We start from the raw sequence: 24,371 nt of genomic DNA, 5'->3' as shown, positions 1-24,371 counted from the left end.
CATCACCGGTCAAAGTGCGGAAGAGGGAGTTGAATCTATACCAGCACTCCGTCTGCATAGGGAATTATGCTTGATACAATTCATCATTGCTACGGATCCAATCAAGCACACTGTACTAATGTAGTGATAAAGTGCAATTACAAACAATAAATTGCATCTTGTATTCCAATATCAGCTTACCTCTGCAAAATACTACATTGGTCACCGGTTAAGGATGAGCCAGCTGCACAGACACTTCTGCACGGCCTTACTCTGTTAAGACTTTCACATACTAACATCTGGCTGAAAAGTAGGGACAGCCACTTCATAAAGTCAGCAGGAAAAGAGTCAGATGGCACATAAAACATCAGGGCACAGGAAGCACTAATTATTTCCATGCACTCTTCCTATTATTCACAGTGTCACAGATGTATTTAATTAGATGACACCATTTTGAAATTGAAGCATTTAGTGGATCAAAGATTTACCATTTTGCAGAACCTATTTGACCTGGGCCGTGGAATGATCACCGCAGCAGAGAGCAACCTAACTTTTACCCATTCCTTTCTATTTAGTGTTGAGAATGTGTGTTTCACAGCAATAGCTTCCAACCAGCGTGCATCTTTCACCAGTCCTTCTTTAATATCTGCATATCTGATGTACATTTTAAAATGCATAGAATGTATATGCTGTAACTGATAATGTTGTTCCAGTACTGCAAAAACATCTCTCTAATATTCGAATGGAACCATAGCTCAGCGAGTACTGATTGATCGATAAGCTTGCTCCATAAAATTCGAAGTTGTCATTTTTAAACATTTATCTCCACAATGCTGCTTTTTAATTTCTTTTTTAATCAGCCTGCTGGATGGGGCGGCATGGTGGCGCAGTGGTTAGCACTGCTGCCTCACGGCGCCAAAGACCCGGGTTTGATCCGGCCCCGAGTCACTGTCCGTGTGGAGTTTGCACATTCTCCCCGTGTCTGCATGGGTCTCACCCCTATAACCCAAAGATGTGCAGGGTAGGGGGATTAGCCACGCTAAATTGCCCCTTAATTGGGGAAAAAAACAATTGGGTACTCTAAATTTATTTTTTTAAATCAGCTTGCTGGATAAATAAACTGCGGCAAATAATTAACAAGCTCTTTCATTCAGATAGAGATTGAAAACTAGGCCTGGGTTTTACAAGGCTTTCAAGACCTTGATTTCAGGGCAGGTCCCAAGCAGGCACTTGCCAGCAGGGGGACCCGCTCAGAGGTTTTACCAAAGGATGTCGCTTTAAGAACCTACGTTCCCAATGTTATACCCTTCTCATTTGCAGGGGGAACTGTTGATGGTCTTGGAGGTAGAAGGGGGAGTTACCTCTGCTATTTATAAAAAGAATTATGGAAGCAGTAGTGGAAGCTAGCCAGCGATTGTGAGACCTACCTGCACCCTTTCAGACAGCCGCCATCCTGCTCCATGGAGAACATCAGCCAGCCGCTCCGAATCGCTGGAAATCTTGGCGTCAACTGGAAGCTGTTTAAACAGCGCTTCCAGCTCTTCCTAGAAGCCACAGACAGGGAGAATGCACCAGAAAGATCACCCCACTCCTGGTACCATGTCGTGTTGGGTGTTCCGATACACAAATGATCCAACACGGTTGTAGATGGTACAACTATGTTTTTTTGTCTTAAACAATAAGAACTAATAACTGCTGGCTGAGGTTCGTACTTCACCAGCTAACCTGTGGACCCAGCCCTTTCACTATCTTGGTGAGGCACTCAGCACATGGTGTATGTCTGAGTGGCACGTTGTGAGCTCTGTGCTCTGAGCTATCTCCTCGTAGAAATGAGCGGGAACTGTGGTGTTCCCTGTTTTATAGTGCGTGTGCTCTCACTGGTGATTGGCTGCGATGTTGTGTGTGTGTTGGTTGGTCCTACTACCTGTCCATCAGTGTGTGTGTGATTGCACCATGATATGCTAATGTGGATATCATGACAACTATTTACATGGATGTTTCACTGTTTCTTCTTTCCGTTCTTTTGTCTTTTCCTCGCATCCTTTGCTGTAGCCGTGTGGTCCCCTGTGTATCAATCCCCGCCTGTTTTCCCCTCTCTCTTCGACCTCCCGGCTCCCATTGTTGTTGCTCGGCCCTCCTCCCGAAGAAGACCATTTTGCCCAATCCTTTTTAAAAATGTATTCATTCATGGGATGTGGGCGGCACCAGCTGGCCCAGCATTTATTGCCCATCCCTAATTGCCCTTGAAGGGACAGTTAAGCATCAACCAGATGTGGGTCTGGAGTCGACCAGACCAGGTAAGGAAGGCACTAGTTGAACAGATGCTTTGGGTAGGAAACCTGCAGTAAAGTCTACGCTAAAGGGCATTAGTTAAACAGATGCTTTTTTCTGACAATCAACAACGGTTTCATGGTCATCATTAGGGTTCTAATTTTTATTGAATACAAATTTCGGCATCTGCCATGGCGGATTTGAACTGGGGACCATAGATCTTTATCCTGGGTCACTGGATTACTAGTCTGGTGACATTACCACTTTGCCACTGCCTCTTTCCAGCTTTCCTAGATATCTTCCTACACCACAATTTCTCCCTCCTTTTGCCAACCTCCTCTACTGATTTGGGGTCTCCAAGCACGTCTATATGGCACATAAAAACACACCTACGCCAGTTTCTGTCTCTTGCTCCACTACTTCCGATCTCAGCCCAAATACAGCTTTAATATTCGGCAATGTGGAACATTTTGATTACCACGTTATTATTTAATATCAGGTCAGTAAAACAGCAATACCAGAAAGAGAAGACCATGGCTAGAGCAGTGGTTCACAATCTCTTATATGTCATGGCACACCTCTATACTACAAAAATAACTTTGAGGAACACCTTGTATTTTCTCTGCCATCTTCCCTGACTGGGAACTTTACTTCTCCCTGTCCTCTCTTTTTTTTGCCTCTCCCTGTTTCTTTTGCTACTCCCAGGGTTTGTGCACCCTTTTTTGAGTTTTCGCTTTTTGTGCAAGTGCAAATGGGACCTTATTCTCCAGCTCCAAGTCCCGTTGGTCATGAACATGGGCCTGAGCAACATAAGAAATCTAAACCAAGCACGTGCGGCTCTTCCCAGCCGGTGCATTCCCAGGAAGCCCAAGATTTGTCAGGTCTTGGAGATGCCAACCGCAGCGCTGAAGACGAAGGTCAGTTTTAGTTTAATTACATGAATTTTGAATCTTTTTTCGCAGCACTTTCGGGAGGTCTTCATGGCATGGTGGGAACCACTGGCCAAGACAATCATTTACATGTCAGGACTAAGTGCCATTCCTCGCTGCTATTCCTCATTCAGCATGGCCAATGTGTTCCGAAAAAGGGGCATGCAAAACAATAATGTGCTAAATGAAAATAACTTTTCCATAAGAAAGTATATAACAAGGGCAAGCTAAGTTTTTGACCTGTAATGTTTGGATTAAACACCTATTTTCATGCATTAAGTTTATGCACTTAATGTAATTTATGTATTTACTAAACAAAGAAACACACAAATAAGTATCATATAATCATAGAATCCCTCCAGTGCAGAAGGAGGCCATTCAGCCCATCAAGTCTGCACCTATCCACTCCACCCTATACCCCCAACCCTGCATCCTAACCTACACATCCCTGGACACTAAGAGGCAATTTAGTACGGCTGATCCACCTAACCTGAACATCTTTGGATTGTGGGAGGAAACCGGAGCACCCGGAGGAAACCCACCCAGACAGGGGGGGGAAGGTACAAACTCCACACAGACAGTGAGCAGAGGTCAGAATTGAACCCAGTCCCTGGTGCTGTGAGGCAAGCAGTGCTAACCATTGTGCCACCGTGCTGCAAGTCATAACTGACTAAAAGTGCACTGAATACCAAAGCTCAGATGAAGAATTACGGGATGCTGTGACCACCAAAACACGTGCCTAACAGCTGGCGCATGCACGATAACCACACTAAATAGAAAATCAAGATCATGGCTGCATGGCAGCGCCTTTTCAGTAAAGTTCCCTTATTTTCAAACCACTCTAAAACGTGAATGCTTTATCAGAACTGGGATATCTGCATTTGCCGTGGGTGATGGGGTTCGTGGCTAGCTCTTGACTGATTGATTTTGGCTCGTGATGTCGACCTAGAATCTGCAAAGCCTTCCACAGCACTGGTGCCATGGAGCACCTCACTCAGCAGCGAAAACAAAAGTGAGAATATGCGGTATGATGGTGCTTGTTTAAAGGGTAACGTTAATCTAACCCGCCCAATGGGAAAGTATTGACTTGGTAAAGTCAGGCAGTGTGAAAGCCCCATCTGATCTTGTTATAGTTTCCTGCTGTGAGGATAGGGTTGAAGTTTATCCCCTTTGATTCTGTCGTCTCAAAAGATTCTGAATTATCTTGCAGTAATCGCCACAAAAAAGTAGAACAGATGCTTCTCGCTTGCTGAGCCTTGTACAATTCAGTAATGCAGAGACATATAAACCATGTCTGTGTGAAGACTTTGTGCATATCCTGAATATATAATACGCAGTTGTAACAGCTTCCTGCAGGCAAAATTAGGAGGAACTTAATTGAGAACATTTCATTTAATAAATTGAAGACAGAAAATTGAGCTACCCTGGAGGATGAAGACTGACAGAAATATCATAACAGCCGTCATCTCCCTTAATGGGAATCATTCGTAGAAACTATGACTGTTGTCAATTTAAACTTCCAGACTGTCACATGCAATATAATTAGTGGGTTGGAATCATGAGGTATCTTACTGGAATCAACTTTGGCTTCGGCTGGACACTGAGCGCTATAATGCGGCTCACACGTTTTCTTTCATTTATCTCAGAAATTTGCGGTGGGGCAAAAAATATTATTTATCTCCACGGCATTTATTTAAAAGCAGCCTTTTCATTATATGAACAGATGCCATGAGACAAAACTTAGTAACGTGGAGACGGGTTGAAGTGAAATCAGTGGACGGTTTGAAAAACTCTAGCTGATAAAGTGTGAAGTATTTTGCCTCACTTTCCAGCAGAAGCAAGCCGGGATGCATTTTATTTTCCAGCGTTTTCATTCTTATATAACCCATTAAATTTAGAGATGCGTGTGAAACAAATCAATGAAGCCACTCCATTCACAGTTGCTGCAGTCGTTTCTCGTTCTCCAATTGGTTTACAAAGACTGAAAATGAATTGCGGGGTTTATGAAAATTCTCAACGTTGAAAATTCTTTAATCTGTCTCTTTGCGGAGCAAGTAAACTGGTTTCTTGTTATGTTGAAGGCTACAGGTACTGGGAGGGTATTCGATTTGGCTTTGACCCCAAATTTCCTAGAATTATAGAATTTACAGTGCAGAAGGAGGCCATTCGGCCCATCGAGTCTGCACCGGCTCTTGGAAAGAGCACCCTACCCAAGGTCAACACCTCCATCCTATCCCCATAACCCAGTAACCCCACCCCACACTAATTTGATTACTTTGAGCACAAAAGTTGATTAATTTGAAGCAAGTATCTAAAAGGAACAAGACGAAGCAGACGAATAATGTGGCCGTGAAGCTTTGGCGGAATTCAGATAGCTGGTCAGCTGGTGCTTCCGGTCTTTGTGGTTCCTTGAGGAATTACTGACATTTTCCTTTTAAAAAGGTGCAAACAGCCCTTTTAAGGCAAGTCTAAGAATTGCCAAGCCTAGCCATATAGAGCTAAGAATGGGATCACAAGTTGAGAAGTGGAAGTTAAAACTATTTTGGATTAAGCGCTCGTTAAAAATCTCAAATATGAGACCAAATAGGTTTGCCAGCTGTTCCCTTTGGTTGGTTCCATGTGTAAAAGGAATATGTAAAGGGAAAGTTAAAAGGCTCCCATCTTAATCCATCAAATTTCAAATAACCTTTGCTGTGCGTCAAGCTCATGTCTTTTGCTTTTCAAATTTATTGATACAGGAAAAATGTCTGCTGTACTAATACTGGATTAAAACTCGAGATACCACAGCTCAACCTGTCAAATGTGAAAGGAAAAACAGAATGATAGTTTGGTTTTGATAGCCTGGTCTTTTTGCAGAGGCAACAGCTGAGGATTGTCCATAAGCTAATCATTTCAGAAATTTCTCACTCTCGACCTCTAGATGTGCCCAATTAAACCACTTTCCCAGATTGAGCATCTAGCAGCAGCCAGCTAAGTACAGCTCCATATTTCAACTTAAGGTCTCATCTGTGCTCCAGACCTTAGGTTACCAGTGAACAATATCATCGGAAACCAATATAACTTAAAAGAAACAAACTATAGTTTCTTGATAAACATCGTGTGTGCTCAACAGAGAGTGAGACTCCTCTTTAAACTAGAATCCGGGGGCATAGCCTCAAACTGAAAGGGACGATCCTTTAAAACAGAGATGAGGAGGAATTTCTTCAGCCAGAGGGTGGTGCGTCTGTGGAACTCATTGCCGCAGAAGGCTAAATCACTGAGTGTCTTTAAGACAGAGATAGATAGGTTCTTGATTAATACGGGGATCAGGGGTTACATGGAGAAGACAGGAGAATGGGGATGAGAAACATTTCAGCCATGGTCGAATGGTGGAGCCGACTCAATGGGCGGCACAGTAGCACAGTGGTTAGCACTGTTGCTTCACAACCCCAGGGTCCCGGGTTCAATTCCCGGCTTGGGTCACTGTCTGTGGCGTCTGCACATTCTCTCTGTGTCTGTGTGGGTTTCCTGCGAGTGCTCTGGTTTCCTCCCACACGGCCCGAAAGATGTGCTGTTAGGCAATTTGGACATTCTGAATTCTCCCTCCGTGTACACAAACAGGCGTCGGAATGTGCCGACTAGGGGCTTTTCACAGTAACTTCATTGCAGTGTTTATGTAAACTTACTTGTGACAATAAAGATTATTATTATGGGCCGAATGGCCTAATTCTGCTCCTATGTCTTATGGTCTTATGAATGGCAAAAAATCATATTCACAATTAACAACGCATATTAATATCACCTATTTCAAAAATATGTGTTCCAAACACTTCAATGAGGCAGAGGGAAATATTTTTCTTCATTTTCTAGTAAAAGTGAAATTTCAGCCTCTAATTCTATTAAAGAAAGTCACTCCATGAGATCTGTGTTCTTTCTATTGAGTGAACAGTTATGTCATGATATTTAGATCAGCATATCATGGTGCAATCACACACACACTGATGGACATGCAGTAGAACCAACCAACACACACACCACATCGCAGCCAATCACCAGTAAGAGCACACGCACTATAAAAACAGGGGACACTACAGTTCCCATTCATCCCAGCAGCAGCCAGCTCAGAGCACCGAGCTCAGAGCCTGCCACTCAGACATTCACCATGTGCTGAGTGCCTCACCCAGATAGTGATAGGACAGGGTCCACAGATTAGCTGGTAATGCACGTACCCAAGTTAGCAGTGTGCTGTTATAGTTAAGTAGTAAATAAAATTGAGTTATACCATCTCCAGCCGTGTTGGATCGTTTGTAGATCAGAATACCCAACACGACATGATACCAGAAGTGGACGTAAGCCAGCGCCTGTGAGACCTACCTGCAACGTATCAGCAATCCGCCATCCTGCACCATGGAGAACATCAACCCGCCGCCGCCGCTCCGAATCGCTGGCAATCTCGGGGTCAATTGGAAACTGTTCAAGCAACGTTTCCAGCTCTCCCTCGAGGCCACAGACAGGGAGAATGCATCGAACACCAGGAAGATTGCCCTTCTCCTCTCCATGGCGGGGCAACACGCCATCCACATCTTTAACTCCCTTACATTTGCGGATGGCAAGGACAAAACCAAACACAAGACGGTGCTCCTGAAGTTCGACGAACACTTCAGTGTTGAAGTAAACGAGAGCTTCGAGAGGTACCTGTTCCAGCAGAACCTGCAGGGTAAGGATGAACCTTTCCAGTCTTACTTAACACACCTCCGCATCCTCGCGCAGTCCTGCGGCTATGGGACCACCTCTGACTCCATGATAGCGACCAGATAGTTTTCGGAGTCATGTCGGACACCCTACGCCAGCAGCTCCTTCGGGTCAAGCAACTCACCCTGGCGATTGCCATCGAGACCTGCGTCCTGCATGAGAACGCCACCAGCCGGTACTCACACATCCAGGCGGCTGAAACGGCGCAGCACGGGCCCCACGAGGCGGAGCGGGTCCAGACGATCGAGTGCCTCTCGGGCCGCAGCCTGGAGGAGGCCGGCCATTTCACGCGCTTTCCGAGGACTCCCGCGCTTGTACGCGCCAAAAGAGGGGATGCTGACGCAGAGGAACACGATGCGCAGGCGCGCACTATGCAAGACTGCACCACTCATGCGCGGTGGCACAACGAACGCACTGACGTCACGACGTGCGGCAACTGTGGCTCCGCCCATTTAAAGCGGCAATGTCCTGCCAAAGTGCGACAATGCCTACGCTGTGGCAGGTTGGGCCACTACACTGCCTGCTGTCAAGCGCCTCAGCCTGCCAACTCGTACCCGTTTAACCCGCAGAAACGTTCGGGCAATTCAACCCACGTTCACCGAGTCCGATCCCGACGTCACACAGACCAATGACACTGAGGACAGGGAGCCCTTCCGCGTTGCTGTCATCAACAAGAACAAGCTGTCCCCGAGTCGAATGCACCAGCCGCTGTCAGTGCACAGCATTGATCCGGGCGACGAGTGGTGTGCCACCCTGACGGTCAACCGATCCCAGATCAGATTCCGCCTGGACACTGGTGCCTCCGCCAATCTCCTCGCATGGTCAGCATTCCAGACCTTGAAGGTTAAACCACCTATTCTGCCATCCAACTGACTATAATGGCAACATCATCCCCGCCACGGGGTCGTGCCAGCTCGAAGTGACACACAAATCACGTAAAGCCACACTACCATTCAAAATCGTGGGCTCCTCAAAGGACACTCTGCTTGGCGCGCAGGCGTGCAAAATCCTCCACCTCATTCGGCGTGTACACTCTCTCCAGAAGGCACGTCCGATTTCCCAGATGCGGACTTTAGGGCACAACTCAACTCAATCCTCACGCACAACCAGGATGTTTTCGAGGGCATGGGCACACTGCCCTACACGTACAAAATCCGGCTTAAACAGGATGCCACCCCGGTAGTTCACGCACCTCGCAGGGTCCCAGCACCCCTCAAGGACCGCCTCAAGCAGCAGCTGCAGGACCTTCAGGACCAAGGAGTGCTTTCCCGGGTAACGGAGCCGACTCCATGGGTCAGCTCCATGGTGTGCGTCAAGAAGCCTTCCGGCGAGCTTCGGATCTGTATAGACCCAAAAGACTTAAATCACAACATAATGAGGGAACACTACCCCATACCCAAACGTGAGGAGATCACGTGCGAGATGGCTCGGGCAAAAATATTCACCAAACTTGATACCTCAAAGGGCTTCTGGCAAATTCAATTGGATCAGTCCAGCAGGAAGCTGTGCACCTTCAACACGCCATTTGGCTGATACTGCTACAATAGGATGCCATTTGGCATCATATCGGCCTCTGAAGTGTTCCATCGCATCATGGAACAGATGATGGAGGGCATCGAAGGGGTGCGCGTCTATGTAGACGACGTCATTATTTGGTCCACCGCTCCGCAGGAGCACATCAGTCGCCTCCAGCGTGTCTTTAAACAGATACGGGACCAGGGCCTGCGTCTTAACCGAGCCAAATGCTCTTTTGGACAAACCGAGCTGAAGTTCCTGGGGGACCCCCAGTTGGGGGTGCGGCCGGATGCCGATAAGGTGGCAGCCATCATGGCCATGCAGAAGCCTACAGACAAGAAGGCGGTGCTACGCTTTCTCGGAATGGTCAACTTCCTAGGGAAGTTCATTCCCAACCTTGCTTCCCACACTACAGCTCTCCGGCACCTTGTCAGGAAGACAACTGAATTCCAGTGGCTTCCCACCCACCAGCGTGAATGGGAGGACCTCAAGGTCAAGCTCACCACCACCCCGGTACTGGCGTTCTTCGATCCTGCAAGGGAGACGAAGATCTCGACTGACGCCAGCCAATCCGGCATTGGGGCGGTCCTCCTGCAACAGGATGACGCCTCATCATGGGCCCCAGTCGCCGATGCGTCACGGGCCATGACCCCCACAGAGCAGCGTTATGCGCAGATTGAAAAGGAGTGCCTAGGCCTGTTGACTGCCGTTGACAAGTTCCACGACTATGTATATGGCCTTCCCCAGTTCACCGTGGAGACTGACCATCGCCCGCTGGTTGGCATCATTCAAAAGGACCCTCAATGATATGACCCCTCGCCTCCAGCGCATTCTGCTCAAACTCCGGAGGTATGACTTTCAACTTGTCTACACCCAGGGTAAGGACCTCCTCATAGCAGACGCTCTGTCCAGGGCAGTCAACACACCGTCCGACCCTGAGGGGTTTGTTTGCCAAGTCGATGCACATGTAGCCTTCACTTCTGCCAATCTGCCGGCCACTGATGCACTCCTGGCCCACATTCGACGTGTGACTGCAGCCGACCCCCTTCTGCAACGTGTGATGTGCCACATGATGGACAGGTGGCTCATTGGACAATGCCCACAGTTTTACAATGTTCGGGACGACTTGGCAGTCGTTGATGGTGTCCTCCTGAAGCTGGACCGCATCGTGATCCCACACAGCATGCACCGGCTTGTCTTAGAACAACTGCACGAAGGCCATCTCGGCGTTGAGAAGTGCCGGCAGAGGGCCCGAGAGGCTGTGTACTGGCCGGGACATTGCTAACACTGTGCTCAATTGCCCCACCTGTCAGCGGTTCCAGCCGGCACAACCCCGTGAGACCTTTCAGCCCCATGAGTTGGTCACGTCCCCCTGGTCGAAGGTGGACGTGGACCTGTTCCATGCACTCGACAGGGACTACATCATCATCATCGACTACTTTTCCAGCTATCCAGGGGTCATACGCCTGCACGACACCACGTAATCGGCTGTCATCCGGGCCTGCAAAGAGACCTTTGCTCGCCACGGCATTCCGCTCACCGTGATGTCAGACAGTGGCCCCTGCTTTGCGAGTCAGGAATGGTCTTCCTTCGCCAGCTCAAGCAACTTCACACACGTGACGTCCAGTCCTTTGCATCCTCAGTCGAATGGCAAAGCAGAAAAGGGCGTCCATATCGTTAAAAAGCTCCTCTACAAGGCTGCTGATGCAGGATCTGACTTCTCCCTTGCCTTGCTGACCTATCGCTCGGCCCCACTGTCCACGGGCCTATCGCCGGCCCAGCTTCTTATGGGTCGCACCCCCAGGAACACTGTGCCATCCATTCACGTCCCAGACCTCGACCATGCTCCGGAGTACTTCGGCGGATGCAGCAGCAGCGTGAGAAACAAAAGGTGACACTGTTGCTAACTTTTGGTTGGCTCTTAAATGTTGCTCGTTGTGTCTTTACTTAATTTGCTCTGTTTCTATAACCTTTGCTCTAGAGTCGCCAGGTATCTTTATGATACCACCACGAGGTTCAAGTTCAAGTGCTGATCAATAACTCAATACACCATTTAGTAAGATTCAAATCAAAACACATTTATTATACACAGTCAATCACTACTCATGCATAAAACTCTACTTACTAGACTATCTCTCACACTAAAAGGCCTATACTTAGCTTTGGAACTGGCCCACCAGGTCAGGGGAACAAATGGCCTTTCGCTCGATTCTGAGTCTGCAGGATCCAAAGCTGATATAGTCTGGTAGCTAGGAGCGCCTATCTCGCAGCGTGCGTTGACTGGAGACTTACTTGGTTGATGGAGCGGCTAGGCAGGTCACTGTCAAGGATTGTTTCAAGCTGCTGAGTGACCCTGCCAAGAAGGACGAATTGAACTTGGGGACTCTACTTTATAGTCCCCAGGGACTTTGCACCATTCGGGGCGGACCCCGTACCTGTTCCAAGTGATTGGACTAAATGTTCTGATCACTTGGATCGATTTCTCCAATACTGGAGTTGTTCCCTGATCACTGGGCGGTTCCTAAGTGTCCGTTGGCCTTCCTTTGTCTTGGCTCCTGCTGGCGCCGAGGAGTCTGGCTTGGCCTTGTTTACCTTAAATGTTCCAATTGTTCCCGGGGATCACTCATTAATATGCGGATGGTTGCTAGTTTCAGTGCTGACTGGGTTTCTGCAAGTTCTAATACACAGGAAAATTTGCACCTGCTAGTTTTTCCTGGCTTGACTGAATTTCCCTGCATTCTTTGCGGATCTCTATCTTAAGTCGGGAAGTGGCCAACCCAGGTGGCTACAACACATGATGCTCGGGCGACTGATCTTCCTGCCCTGGCACCTGGAGATAATGTTCGCATACACCGGAGGGCTGCTGGTCAATAACCGCTGATGTTCTCCGACAGATAGCTCCCCGCTCGTTCCTGGTTCGTCTGCCTGATGGCTCTATTCGCCGCCGCAATCGGCGCGCCCTTCGTCTGGTTCCACGCTCGCTAAGTGATCCTGCACCGGTGCCACACCCTCCTGTTGTCCCTGCAATGGACTTTGTTGACCTTCGGGACACCCTGCATCCTCCTCACTCGTCCGTCGCCCGGCCCGCTCCTCAGCCGGTGGATCCTGACCCACCCTTGAGGCGGTCAACCCGAATTCGTCACCCACCTGAGAGACTTAATTTATGAACCTTTTCATATTGGACTCACTGACTTGTTCTGACATACTGTTTCAGACTTTTTGCCATACTGTTTAAGATTTTGTTATTGTTTGTTAATTACATTGATTTCGTTCTTGGTGTAATATAATTAGTTTCTGCACCTGGCACCTTCCTGTGTATAGAGTATAGCCACATGCACATATTGTTGTAAATATTGCACACACATGATTAGATGCACTCACCACACTTCTTTATTTATTATCATGTAGGCACATATTCTTTGCGAAAAGGAGGGATGTCATGAAATTTAGATCAGCATATCATGGTGCAATCACACACACACTGATGGACATGCAGTAGGACCAACCAACACACACACAACATCGCAGCCAATCACCAGTGAGAGCACACGCACTATAAAAATAGGGGACACTACAGTTCCCGTTCATTCCAGCAGCAGCCAGCTCAGAGCACCGAGCTCAGAGCCTACCACTCAGACATTCACCATGTGCTGAGTGCCTCACCCAGATAGTAATAGGACAGGGTCCACAGATTAGGTGGTTATGCACGTACCCAAGTTAGCAGTGTGCTGTTACAGTTGAGTAGTTAATAAAATTGAGTTAGACTTCCGGGTGCGGCGATGACCAGCTAAGTCGCACGTTTCGGCAGCTCCCGGTGGAACGGACTTTTGGGCTCTTGATAGGAGCCCCAACGGCAATTTTAATGGCTAAAAACACCGTGCGGTAAACCAGAAGGGTGTTCCCCCTGGACACGGATGGAAAAAGGAGAGGAAAGTGCCGGATTGCAGCGGATCCTTTGGAACAACGGCAAGGAAGGCAAGCAGAAACCAAGATGGCGTCGGAAGGTGGCAGTTTCATATGGGGCCCTGAACAACAAGAGTTCTTGAAATGCTGCGTGGAGGAGATAAAAAAGGAAATGAAGAAAGAGTTGTTGGCCCCGATATTACAGGCGATTGAAGGGCTGAAAGAGGAACAAAAGACCCAGGAGCAGGAGCTTCGGGTCGTGAAGGCGAAAGCAGCCGAGAATGAGAACGATATACACCTGGTGGTGAAGTCGGAGATACAGGAGGCACACCAGAAACGATGCGTGGAGAGGTTGGAGGCACTGGAAAACAACGCAAGGAGGAACAACTTGAGGATTCTTGGCCTTCCTGAAGGTGTGGAGGGGGCGGACGTCGGGGCATATGTGAGCACGATGCTGCACTCGTTAATGGGAGCGGAGGCCCCGACGGGTCCGTTGGAGGTGGAGGGAGCATATCGAGTTATGGTGCGAGGATCGAGAGCAGGAGAAACTCCCAGAGCCATAGTGGTGAGATTCCTCCGTTTTAAGGATAGAGAAATGGTCCTTAGATGGGCGAAGAAAACTCGGTGCAGTAAATGGGAGAACGCGGTGATCCGCGTTTATCAAGATTGGAGTGCGGAGGTGGCGAGAAGGAGGGCGAGCTTTAATCGGGCCAAGGCGGTACTTCACAAAAGGAAGATAAAATTTGGAATGCTGCAACCGGCAAGACTGTGGGTCACATATCAAGGGAGGCACCACTACTTTGAGACGGCGGATGAAGCGTGGACTTTTATTGTAGAAGAAAAATTGGAATGAGTGGATTATGAAAATGAACGTTTGGACACAGTGGTGGGGCGAATGGGGGGGGGCGAAGAGGGGTTTTATGTTTTAATCCTGCGGTATGGTAACTTTTCTTTCTCCCACAGGTGGTGAGGGGGGGAGGTGGGGAGGGAGAGGAGATGGGGCGTTGGCCATGGGAGGCGGGGCCGAGGGAGAGGCGCGGGCTTGGTTCCCGCGCTATGATAATTATGGCGGGAATAGAGAAGCAGGAAGGAGGGGGCGTCGCACGGTGCGAGCCGTGATCACGGGGGGAAGCCGAGGTCAGCCAGAGTTTGCTGACTTCTGGGAGCAACATGGGGGGAGTAATTACGCTAGCGGGGGGTCTAGCGGGGGGGGTGGGAGGGGGGAATTACTGGGTTGCTGCTGCTGGGGAAAGGGGGGAGTGGGTACGGGAAAGGATGGGCGGGGGGGCACCGCCTGGGGGAGATACAGCTGCGTGGGAACTGGGTGAGAAGCTGGAAAAAGATGATGGCTAACCGGCAAGGGGGGGGGGGGGTGGGAAGCCCCCCAACTCGGCTGATCACGTGGAACGTGAGAGGGCTTAACGGGCCGATAAAGAGGGCACGAGTACTCGCACACCTTAAGAAACTTAAAGCAGATGTGGTTATGTTACAGGAAACGCACCTGAAACTGATAGACCAGGTTAGGCTGCGCAAAGGATGGGTGGGGCAGGTGTTCCATTCGGGGCTGGATGCGAAAAACAGGGGGGTGGCTATACTAGTGGGGAAGCGGGTAATGTTCGAGGCAAAGACTATAGTGGCGGATAACGGGGGCAGATACGTGATGGTGAGTGGCAAATTACAGGGAGAGATGGTGGTTTTGGTAAACGTGTATGCCCCGAACTGGGACGATGCCAACTTTATGAGGCGAATGCTAGGACGCATCCCGGACCTAGAGACGGGAAAGCTGATAATGGGGGGAGACTTTAACACGGTGCTGGAACCAAGGCTGGATAGGTCGAAGTCCAGGACTGGTAGGAGGCCGGCAGCAGCCAAGGTGCTTAAGGATTTTATGGAGCAGATGGGAGGGGTGGACCCGTGGCGATTCAGTAGACCTAGGAGTAAGGAGTTCTCGTTTTTCTCCTATGTCCATAAAGTCTATTCGCGCATAGACTTTTTTGTGTTGGGTAGGGCATTGATCCCGAGGGTGAGGGGAACGGAATATACGGCTATAGCCATTTCGGATCATGCCCCACACTGGGTAGACTTGGAGATAGGGGAGGAAACAAGAGGGCGCCCACCCTGGAGAATGGACATGGGACTAATGGCGGATGAGGGGGTGTGCCTAAGGGTGAGGGGATGCATTGAAAAGTACTTGGAACTCAATGACAATGGGGAGGTTCAGGTGGGAGTGGTCTGGGAGGCGTTGAAGGCGGTGGTGAGGGGGGAGCTGATATCAATAAGGACACATAAAGGGAAGCAGGAGAGTAAGGAACGGGAGCGGTTGCTGCAAGAACTTTTGAGGGTGGACAGACAATATGCGGAAGCACCGGAGGAGGGACTGTACAGGGAAAGGCAAAGGCTGCATGTGGAATTTGACTTGCTGACTACAGGCACTGCAGAGGCACAATGGAGGAAGGCGCAGGGTGTACAGTATGAATATGGAGAGAAGGCGAGCAGATTGCTGGCACACCAATTGAGGAAAAGGGGAGCAGCGAGGGAAATAGGGGGGGTGAGGGACGAGGAAGGAGAGACGGAGCGGGGAGCGGAGAGAGTGAATGAAGTGTTCAAGACATTTTATAAAAAATTGTATGAAGCTCAACCCCCGGATGGGAGGGAGAGAATGATGGATTTTTTGGATCGGCTGGAAATTCCCAAGGTGGAAGAGCAGGAAAGGGTGGGACTGGGAGCACAGATCACGGTAGAAGAAGTGGTGAAAGGAATTAGGAACATGCAGACGGGAAAGGCCCCGGGACCGGACGGATTCCCAGTTGAATTTTACAGAAAATATTTGGACTTGCTCGCCCCGCTACTGACGAGGACCTTTAACGAGGCAAAGGAAAGGGGACAACTGCCCCCGACTATGTCAGAAGCAACGATATCGCTTCTCTTAAAGAAGGAAAAGGATCCGCTACAATGCGGGTCCTACAGACCAATTTCCCTCCTAAATGTGGATGCCAAGGTCCTGGCCAAGGTAATGGCAATGAGAATAGAGGAATGTGTCCCGGGGGTGGTTCATGAGGACCAAACTGGGTTTGTGAAGGGGAGACAGCTGAACACGAATATACGGAGGCTGTTAGGGGTAATGATGATGGCCCCACCAGAGGGTGAAACGGAGATAGTAGTGGCGATGGATGCCGAGAAAGCATTTGATAGAGTGGAATGGGATTATCTGTGGGAGGTGTTGAGGAGATTTGGTTTTGGAGAGGCGTATGTTAGATGGGTGCAGCTGTTGTATAGGGCCCCAGTGGCAAGTGTGGTCACGAATGGACGGGGATCGGCATATTTTCGGCTCCATAGAGGGACAAGGCAGGGATGTCCTCTGTCCCCATTACTGTTTGCACTGGCGATTGAGCCCCTGGCGATAGCGCTGAGAGGTTCCAAGAGATGGAGGGGAATACTTAGGGGAGGAGAAGAACACCGGGTATCTTTATATGCGGATGATCTGCTACTATATGTGGCGGATCCAGCGGAGGGGATGCCAGAAATAATGCGGATACTTGGGGAGTTTGGGGATTTTTCAGGGTATAAATTGAACATGGGGAAGAGTGAGCTATTTGTGGTGCATCCAGGGGAGCAGAGTAGAGAAATAGAAGACCTACCGTTGAGGAAGGTAACAAGAGACTTTCGTTATCTGGGGATCCAGATAGCTAAGAATTGGGGCACATTGCACAGGCTAAATTTGACGCGGTTGGTGGAACAGATGGAGGAAGATTTCAAGAGATGGGATACGGTAGCACTGTCAATGGCAGGGAAGGTGCAGGCGGTTAAGATGGTGGTCCTCCCGAGATTCCTCTTTGTGTTTCAGTGCCTCCCGGTGGTGATCACGAAGGCTTTTTTCAAAAGGATAGAAAAGAGCATCATGGGTTTTGTTTGGGCCGGGAAGACTCCGAGAGTGAGGAAGGGATTCTTACAGCGTAGTAGGGATAGGGGGGGGCTGGCACTACCGAGCCTAAGTGAGTATTATTGGGCCGCTAATATTTCAATGGTGAGTAAGTGGATGGGAGAGGAGGAAGGAGCGGCGTGGAAGAGATTAGAGAGGGCGCCCTGTAGGGGGACCAGCCTGCAGGCTATGGTGACAGCCCCATTGCCGTTCTCACCGAGGAACTATACCACGAGTCCGGTGGTGGTAGCTACACTGAAGATTTGGGGACAGTGGAGACGACATAGGGGAAAGACCGGAGCATTGGGGAGGTCCCCGATAAGAAACAACCATAGGTTTGCCCCGGGGGGAATGGATGGGGGATATGGAATGTGGCAAAGAGCAGGAATAACGCAATTGAAAGATCTATTTGTGGATGGGAAGTTCGCGAGTCTGGGAGCGCTGACCGAGAAATATGGGTTGCCCCAAGGGAATGCATTCAGGTACATGCAATTGAGGGCTTTTGCGAGGCAACAGGTGAGGGAATTCCCGCAGCTCCCGACACAAGAGGTGCAGGACAGAGTCATCTCAAAGAAATGGGTGGGGGATGGTAAGGTGTCGGATATATATAGGGAAATGAGGGACGAAGGGGAGACTATGGTGGACGAACTAAAAGGGAAATGGGAAGAAGAGCTAGGGGAGGAGATCGAGGAGGGGCTGTGGGCAGATGCCCTAAACAGGGTAAACTCGTCGTCCTCGTGCGCCAGGCTAAGCCTGATTCAGTTTAAGGTATTACACAGAGCACATATGACTGGAACACGGCTCAGTAAATTTTTTGGGGTGGAGGATAGGTGTGCGAGGTGCTCGAGAAGCCCAGCGAATCATACCCATATGTTTTGGTCATGCCCGGCACTACAGGGGTTTTGGATGGGGGTGACAAAGGTGCTTTCGAAAGTAGTAGGAGTCCGGGTCGAACCAAGCTGGGGGTTGGCTATATTTGGGGTTGCACAAGAGCCGGGAGTGCAGGAGGCGAGAGAGGCCGATGTTTTGGCCTTTGCGTCCCTAGTAGCCCGGCGCAGGATATTGCTAATGTGGAAAGAAGCCAAGCCCCCGGGGGTGGAGACCTGGATAAATGATATGGCGGGGTTCATAAAGTTAGAGCGGATTAAGTTCGTCCTAAGGGGGTCGGCTCAAGGGTTCACCAGGCGGTGGCAACCGTTCGTCGAATATCTTGCGGAAAGATAGATGGGGGAAAAAGAAGGCAGCAGCAGCAGCCCAGGACTTGGGGGGGGGAGGGATGGGGGGGGGGGGGGTGTGGGGGGGGGGGGGTGGCCTGAGACAAGGCAGTTGCCAATTAGGGCTAGTTTTTATTTTTGTTATTTAATATTTATTTATTTGTTGTTGGTTTTTTTTTTTTCTTGTTTAAATAAAAAAGGTCATTATTATCTGTATTGTTATAATGTTGTGTAAAGGATGCACAATGTACTGTGTTGGTTGACCAAAAATTTTCAATAAAATATTTATTAAAAAAATAAAATAAAATAAATAAAATTGAGTTACACCATCTCCAGCCGTGTTGGGTCGTTTGTACACCAGAACACCCAACACGACAAGTTGGATGTCTGACCTTTTGTAAATTGCCAACAGTGGCACAGAGCTGCTAACTTGCATTGCTGTCTCCCAGAAGCCTTTTTTTAATAGGTGAACAATATGGTTTCTGTTGTCACTTTGTGGATGTAAAAAGTATCCATCTTCAACCCACTGATCAATCACACTATCTATCAGCACTGCATGCCACCACACCACCACTGCAAAAATACCTTAATTTGATGACTTATTTTACCCTCAAAGTAAGCCTCCATTAAAGATTTCTCAATTTTAACATTCCTACATTTGGCAATAACAATATATAGTTAGAATTTAGATAATGCCAAAATATTATGCTCACACACAGACCTATAAAGTTGTACTGACATGCAAACTGCTGCCCTGTGTATAAAACATATTAACCCTTAACTCAGCTCGGTGAAACCACTGCTTGTTCCATCAGTTCACACAATTAGTAACACTAATATTGTAATTCCATTATTAAGCAAAACTAATTTCCTTTTTCCTCTTGTCTATATTTTTATATTAACTTTCATTGACAATTTCATTAAAAAAAGACTATTTTCTGCCTATTCTAACCTTATTATTTTAAGTTTCAAAGCTGTAATTTTCCTTTTATTCTTCTGCATCAGAGTTCCCAAAGATGGCATTTATACGAAAAAGTAACCTGAAAGTTTTGCAGTGACCAGACACAGATCATCTCATTAAATAACGAAGCAACTGGATGGGCTGAATGGCTTTCTCCTGTTCCTCTGTTACTTCCTGGTTATTTTCCCAATTTGAACCCTATTAACTCCCCCTCCGCAATCTCCAGTAGATTTCAATAAAGCTATCAATACATAGGAATCTCCCACAAAAATACTCCCATCTTTGATTTACAGGAAAGAAAGACCGACTCGAGTCCTCAAGGGTTAATCAAATTAACGAATTAACAGGATTCTTCTTGCTGAAAATCGGGCCTCTAACACTTCAAATTGCACGCAACTGCAGCACTGGGCAGAGAAATTGGTTGCAGCCACAATTTTATGGCCTCAATTAGGCCAAACAACAAGAAACTTTAATTAGTTCTGCTCCAATTTCTTGTAAAAAGCCAGACTTCTTTGTCCCCTCGAAAGCTCAGAGCTGAAACACTCTTTTCACTTGTCTCATTAACTATGGCAGACCAACTTGAGAAGTTCTGATGTGGATGAAATTTTAACCTGTTAAGGTTATTTGTGGCCAAATGACATGAAATCATGGTTTCATTAAAGGTAGCTTGTTGTTTTATTCTGATAATTGGATTACTGAAAATGGTCAAACCTGGGGGGAAATCATATTAGTAATATACTATAATTACAGGATACTGCGTGGCCTGGATAGAGTGGACGTGGAGAGGATGTTTCCACTTGTAGGAAAAACTAGAAGCAGAGGACACAATCCCAGACTAGTCTAAGACGATCCTTTAAAACGGAGATGAGGAGGAATTTCTTCAGTCAGAGGATGGTGAATCTGTGGAACCCTTTGCCGCAGAAGGCTGTGGAGGCCAAATCACTGAGTGTCTTTAAGACAGAGATAGATACGGTTTTGATCAATAAGGGAATCAGCGGTTATGGGGAGAAGGCAGGAGAATGGGGGTGAGAAAAATGGGCTGGTTTAGCACAGTGGGCTAAATAGCTGGCTTGTAATGCAAAATAATGCCAGCAGCACGGGTTCAATTCCCGTACCGGCCTCCCCGAACAGGCGCCTGAATGTGGCGACTAGGGGCTTTTCACAGTAACTTCATTGAAGCCTACTTGAGACAATAAGCAATTATTATAATTATATCAGCCATGATTGAACGGCGGAGCAGATTCGATGGGCTGAGTGGCCTAATTCTGTTCATATGTCTTATGGTCGTCTAATTAAAGTGATTCCAATTGTACTATTTGTGGTTTTCACCAAGTTTGGGGTGTCACCAGTATAAAAGGATTGTTCAATTGGCAACCAATTCTTGAGTTTTTTTCCCCCTTTTCGTTGTTTCCCTGGCACATATATCACCCAAACGAGGCCAAACGACGCAGACCGAACTCCCCACACCCAAACCAAAGATTTTGCCATCATGTAAAAGGTCACTAGGAGTTCCAGGACTTTCAGTTAACCCAGTGTCTGATCTAGTTCCCCCCATCCTGATGGGTAAAACCGAGCCGCAGCATATTATTTGGCCATGATTATAAAACTGCAATTGTTAACTGAAAGAAATCACAGGTAAAAATTGGTTCCTTCTACTTTGTGGCACAGTGGTTGGCACTGCTGCCTCACAGTGCCAGGATCCCGGGTTCAATTCCAGCCTTGGGTAACTGTCTGTGTGGAGTTTGCACGTTCTCCCCGTGTCTGCGTGGGTTTCCTCCGGGTGCTCCGTTTTCCTCCCACAGTCCAAAGATGTGCAGGTTAGCTGGATTGACCGCGCTAAATTTCCCTTAGTGTCCAAAAAAGGTTAGGTGGGGTTACTGGGTTAGAGGTGTGAGCTTAAGTGGGTGCTATTTCCAATGGCCGGTGCAGACTCGATGGGCCAAATGGCCTCCTTCTGCACTGTCGATTCTATGATTTGAGCCAAAAAGTCTCACACTCAGTCTCCAAACTCTGCTAAATTAGTTGAGCGCAGTTGAAATAATATTTAGGATCCTACAATTGACTTTAATGCACTGTTTTACAGGAGAGGAATATTGGCCATGATTCCTACTCCAAATTATTACCCTGTAGCCCTTTCTGGAAGTCAAAAAGGTGAGCGTTCTCATTTTATTTGAATGTATGTGTTCTGCTAGCTATATGAGGTCACAGTTCATTCTATCAGGCTAATGTTAATGTGGAATCTTCTCATTACCTCTGTATCCAGATCTAATTTTAATTATAATGTCAGAAACACTTCATGATTTGGAGAAATTGTACCTGACTTGCAACTGTAAGAAGTAAGTAAGTCGCTATAGCCTCAGATGAGCATGGGCTGCTTTCCCCTTTGAGGCAGAGAGCTGACTGGTGGTGATTTAGCCTGAGGGTCACCACATCTCAGACGAGGAGCAAGGTTGAGAAGGTGGAGCCTTCATCAATAACCGCTGCCGGTGCGGGGAATTGAACCCACACTGCTGGCCTCGCTCTGCATCGCGAACCAGCCGCCCACCCAACTGAGCTAACCGGCTAAACTTGCAGGTGCGAACCCACCAAATTCACAATTATAGTGATGACACTAAGCATCAGTATCTGTAAAATATTTTCATCTTTTTCAGTTGCACTTTAGTTTTCTTAGATTTTTATTTTAAATATTTTATTTGAACTTTCTGCTCCATTTTGCACTAATCATAAAATAAGTTCAGATATCTACCCCGAATGAATGAAATTATACATCTCTATGGGGAGATTGTTTTACATTGAAATTAAACTTCACTGACACTTTGTTTACATATACCATGCTACCCGTCCATTATGGACATCCGTGATACCACCCTGACTGACCATAATATAGACGGCTGGGCCATAATAAATGTTTAAAGAGGTGCAATTAGGCTAGTGTTACAGACAGTAGGGGGGTTAATTTAAACAGCCCTGATTTCCCCTCTCAACACCAGCCGTAAACAAAAAGGTCTTTTTGATTTCCCACTTTATAAGTGGTGGTTTATTTTCCCCAAGACGTCTGTTTAGGAGAGATCCAATCTTCTATTAATAACTCCACAGCAAACTCGAGATATGGTAAATAAGAGTTTTACACACGTACAAATGTTTTACAATGTCTGCCCTGATATGTTAGGCAGGCAGGTTCGATGTGGACTGCACTCAATGCAGGGAAGATAGAAACAGACGTCTAACACTGGAGAAGATCCAACACTGTTTTATTCAACGATAGAACTGATATACATATTCAGCTGTGGGTCGACACTATACTGAACTGACTGGAGACCTTGTAGTAGCCTGACCAGACTTACTAGCTACCGCATGGTGTTTGCACTTGCTAGCTCGTGGACTCTGACTGTCTCAGTGGCTGGGTCCCGAGAGAACAGGAAACCTAGTGCCCTCTGGCTTTATAGTGGTAGTGTCCTGTCTGGTGATTGGCTGCACTGTGTTGTGTGCTTACTGGTCATCCTGTGTGTCAATCACTGCCTGTCTGCATCTCATTATATACATGAGTGGATATTGTGACATCTCACTTTTTTTTGTTTTTTAGATAAATAAATACTAAGGTTTGCGTGCATATATATATATATATATATATATATGCCTGACTATATACAAAAGGTGTCTAAATGAATGTATATACATAGGAAGGTGTCGATGGTGCAGATACATGGCAAACAAAACAATATTTACAGAGGTTAAATCGATGAAGTCACAAAATGTACAAAAGTTCAGTCTACAGATTCAGTCTTTGTGGTGGGCGACGAATTCTTGTCGATCGCCGCAGAGGTGGATCAGGAGCCGGCTGCACGTGGTTAGGCGGGATCGCTGCCATCGCGGTATTCGCATGGGCCGGCAGGATTGCTGGTAAATCGGTGGCCTCGTGGCAAGGTACATCCGGAGGAAGCATCGTAGGCGGCGGGGCACTTCGGTCAGGTAGCGGGCGTGGAACTCTTCGCAGTGCCCGTCTGTTGCGCCTTAGCAGGGAGCCATCAGCCATGCGGACAAGGAACGATCTTGTGGGCCACTTGTTTTATCACAACAGCTGTGGCTGACCAGCCTCCCTCAGGCAACTGGACACGAACATGATCAGTTGGGGCCAGCTCGGGTAGATCCGTGGCATGAGCATAGTATGTAGACTTCTGTTGGGCCCGTGACTGCTGCATTTTCTGTAAGACCGTGAGGTGGTCAAGGTCTGGAACATCGATGGCTGGAACTGTGGTCCTCAGAGTGCGATTCATGAGCATCTGCGCTGGAGACAACCCGGTGGACAGTGGGGTTGCCCTGCATGCCAGCAGTGCCAGGTTGAAATTGGAACCTGAGTCTGCAGCTTTGCACAGCAACCGCTTGACAATATGGACCCCTTTCTCGGCCTTCCATTTGACTGCGGGTAGTGGGGACTGGAGGTTACGTGACGGAAGTTGTAGGACTGTGCAAAATCAGACCATTCCTGGCTGTAAAGACAAGGACTGTTGTCGCTCATTACCGTGAGCCGAATCCCATGCCTGGCGAACGTTTCTTTGCAGGCTTTGATTACCGCCTTCGACGTGAGGTCGGACAGTTTCACACTTCTGGGTAACTGGAGAAGTAGTCGACCAGGAGTACGTAGTCACGCCCCTTGGCGTGGAAAAGGTCTATACCTACTTTGGACCACGGAGCCATCACGATCTCATACTGTTGCAGCGTTTCCTTGGGTTGAGCTGGTTGAAACTTCTGACAGGTAGGGCAGTTGAGGACTGTGTCGGCAATGTCCTGGCTGATGCCCCGACAATAGACCGCCTTCCGAGCTCTGCGTCGGCATTTCTCAACCCCAAGGTAACCCTCATGGAGTTGGCCCAGCACATAGCCCGCATGCTCTGAGGAATTACGATCCTGTCGAGTTTCAGAAGGATTCCCTCCACCACCGTCAGGTCGCC

The 24,371-nt window shown here is 48.0% G+C and overlaps 1 protein-coding gene across 1 annotated transcript in view; it reads right to left on the bottom strand.

Moving 5' to 3' along the window:
- The window catches only part of LOC140385218 (coiled-coil domain-containing protein 102A-like), a 711,322-nt gene extending 711,043 nt beyond the window's left edge, over positions 1-279 (bottom strand). Inside the window, exon 1 of the mRNA XM_072467126.1 lies at positions 181-279. The gene's annotated coding sequence lies outside the window, so the exon portion shown is untranslated. The remainder of the gene's footprint in view (positions 1-180) is intronic.
- Positions 280-24,371: the final 24,092 nt, after the last annotated feature.

Source organism: Scyliorhinus torazame, chromosome 11, assembly GCF_047496885.1.
Source record: "Scyliorhinus torazame isolate Kashiwa2021f chromosome 11, sScyTor2.1, whole genome shotgun sequence".
Classification (NCBI taxonomy): domain Eukaryota; kingdom Metazoa; phylum Chordata; class Chondrichthyes; order Carcharhiniformes; family Scyliorhinidae; genus Scyliorhinus; species Scyliorhinus torazame.
Note: the sequence above shows the minus strand (reverse complement) of the source record. Positions and strands in the feature narration are given on the sequence as shown.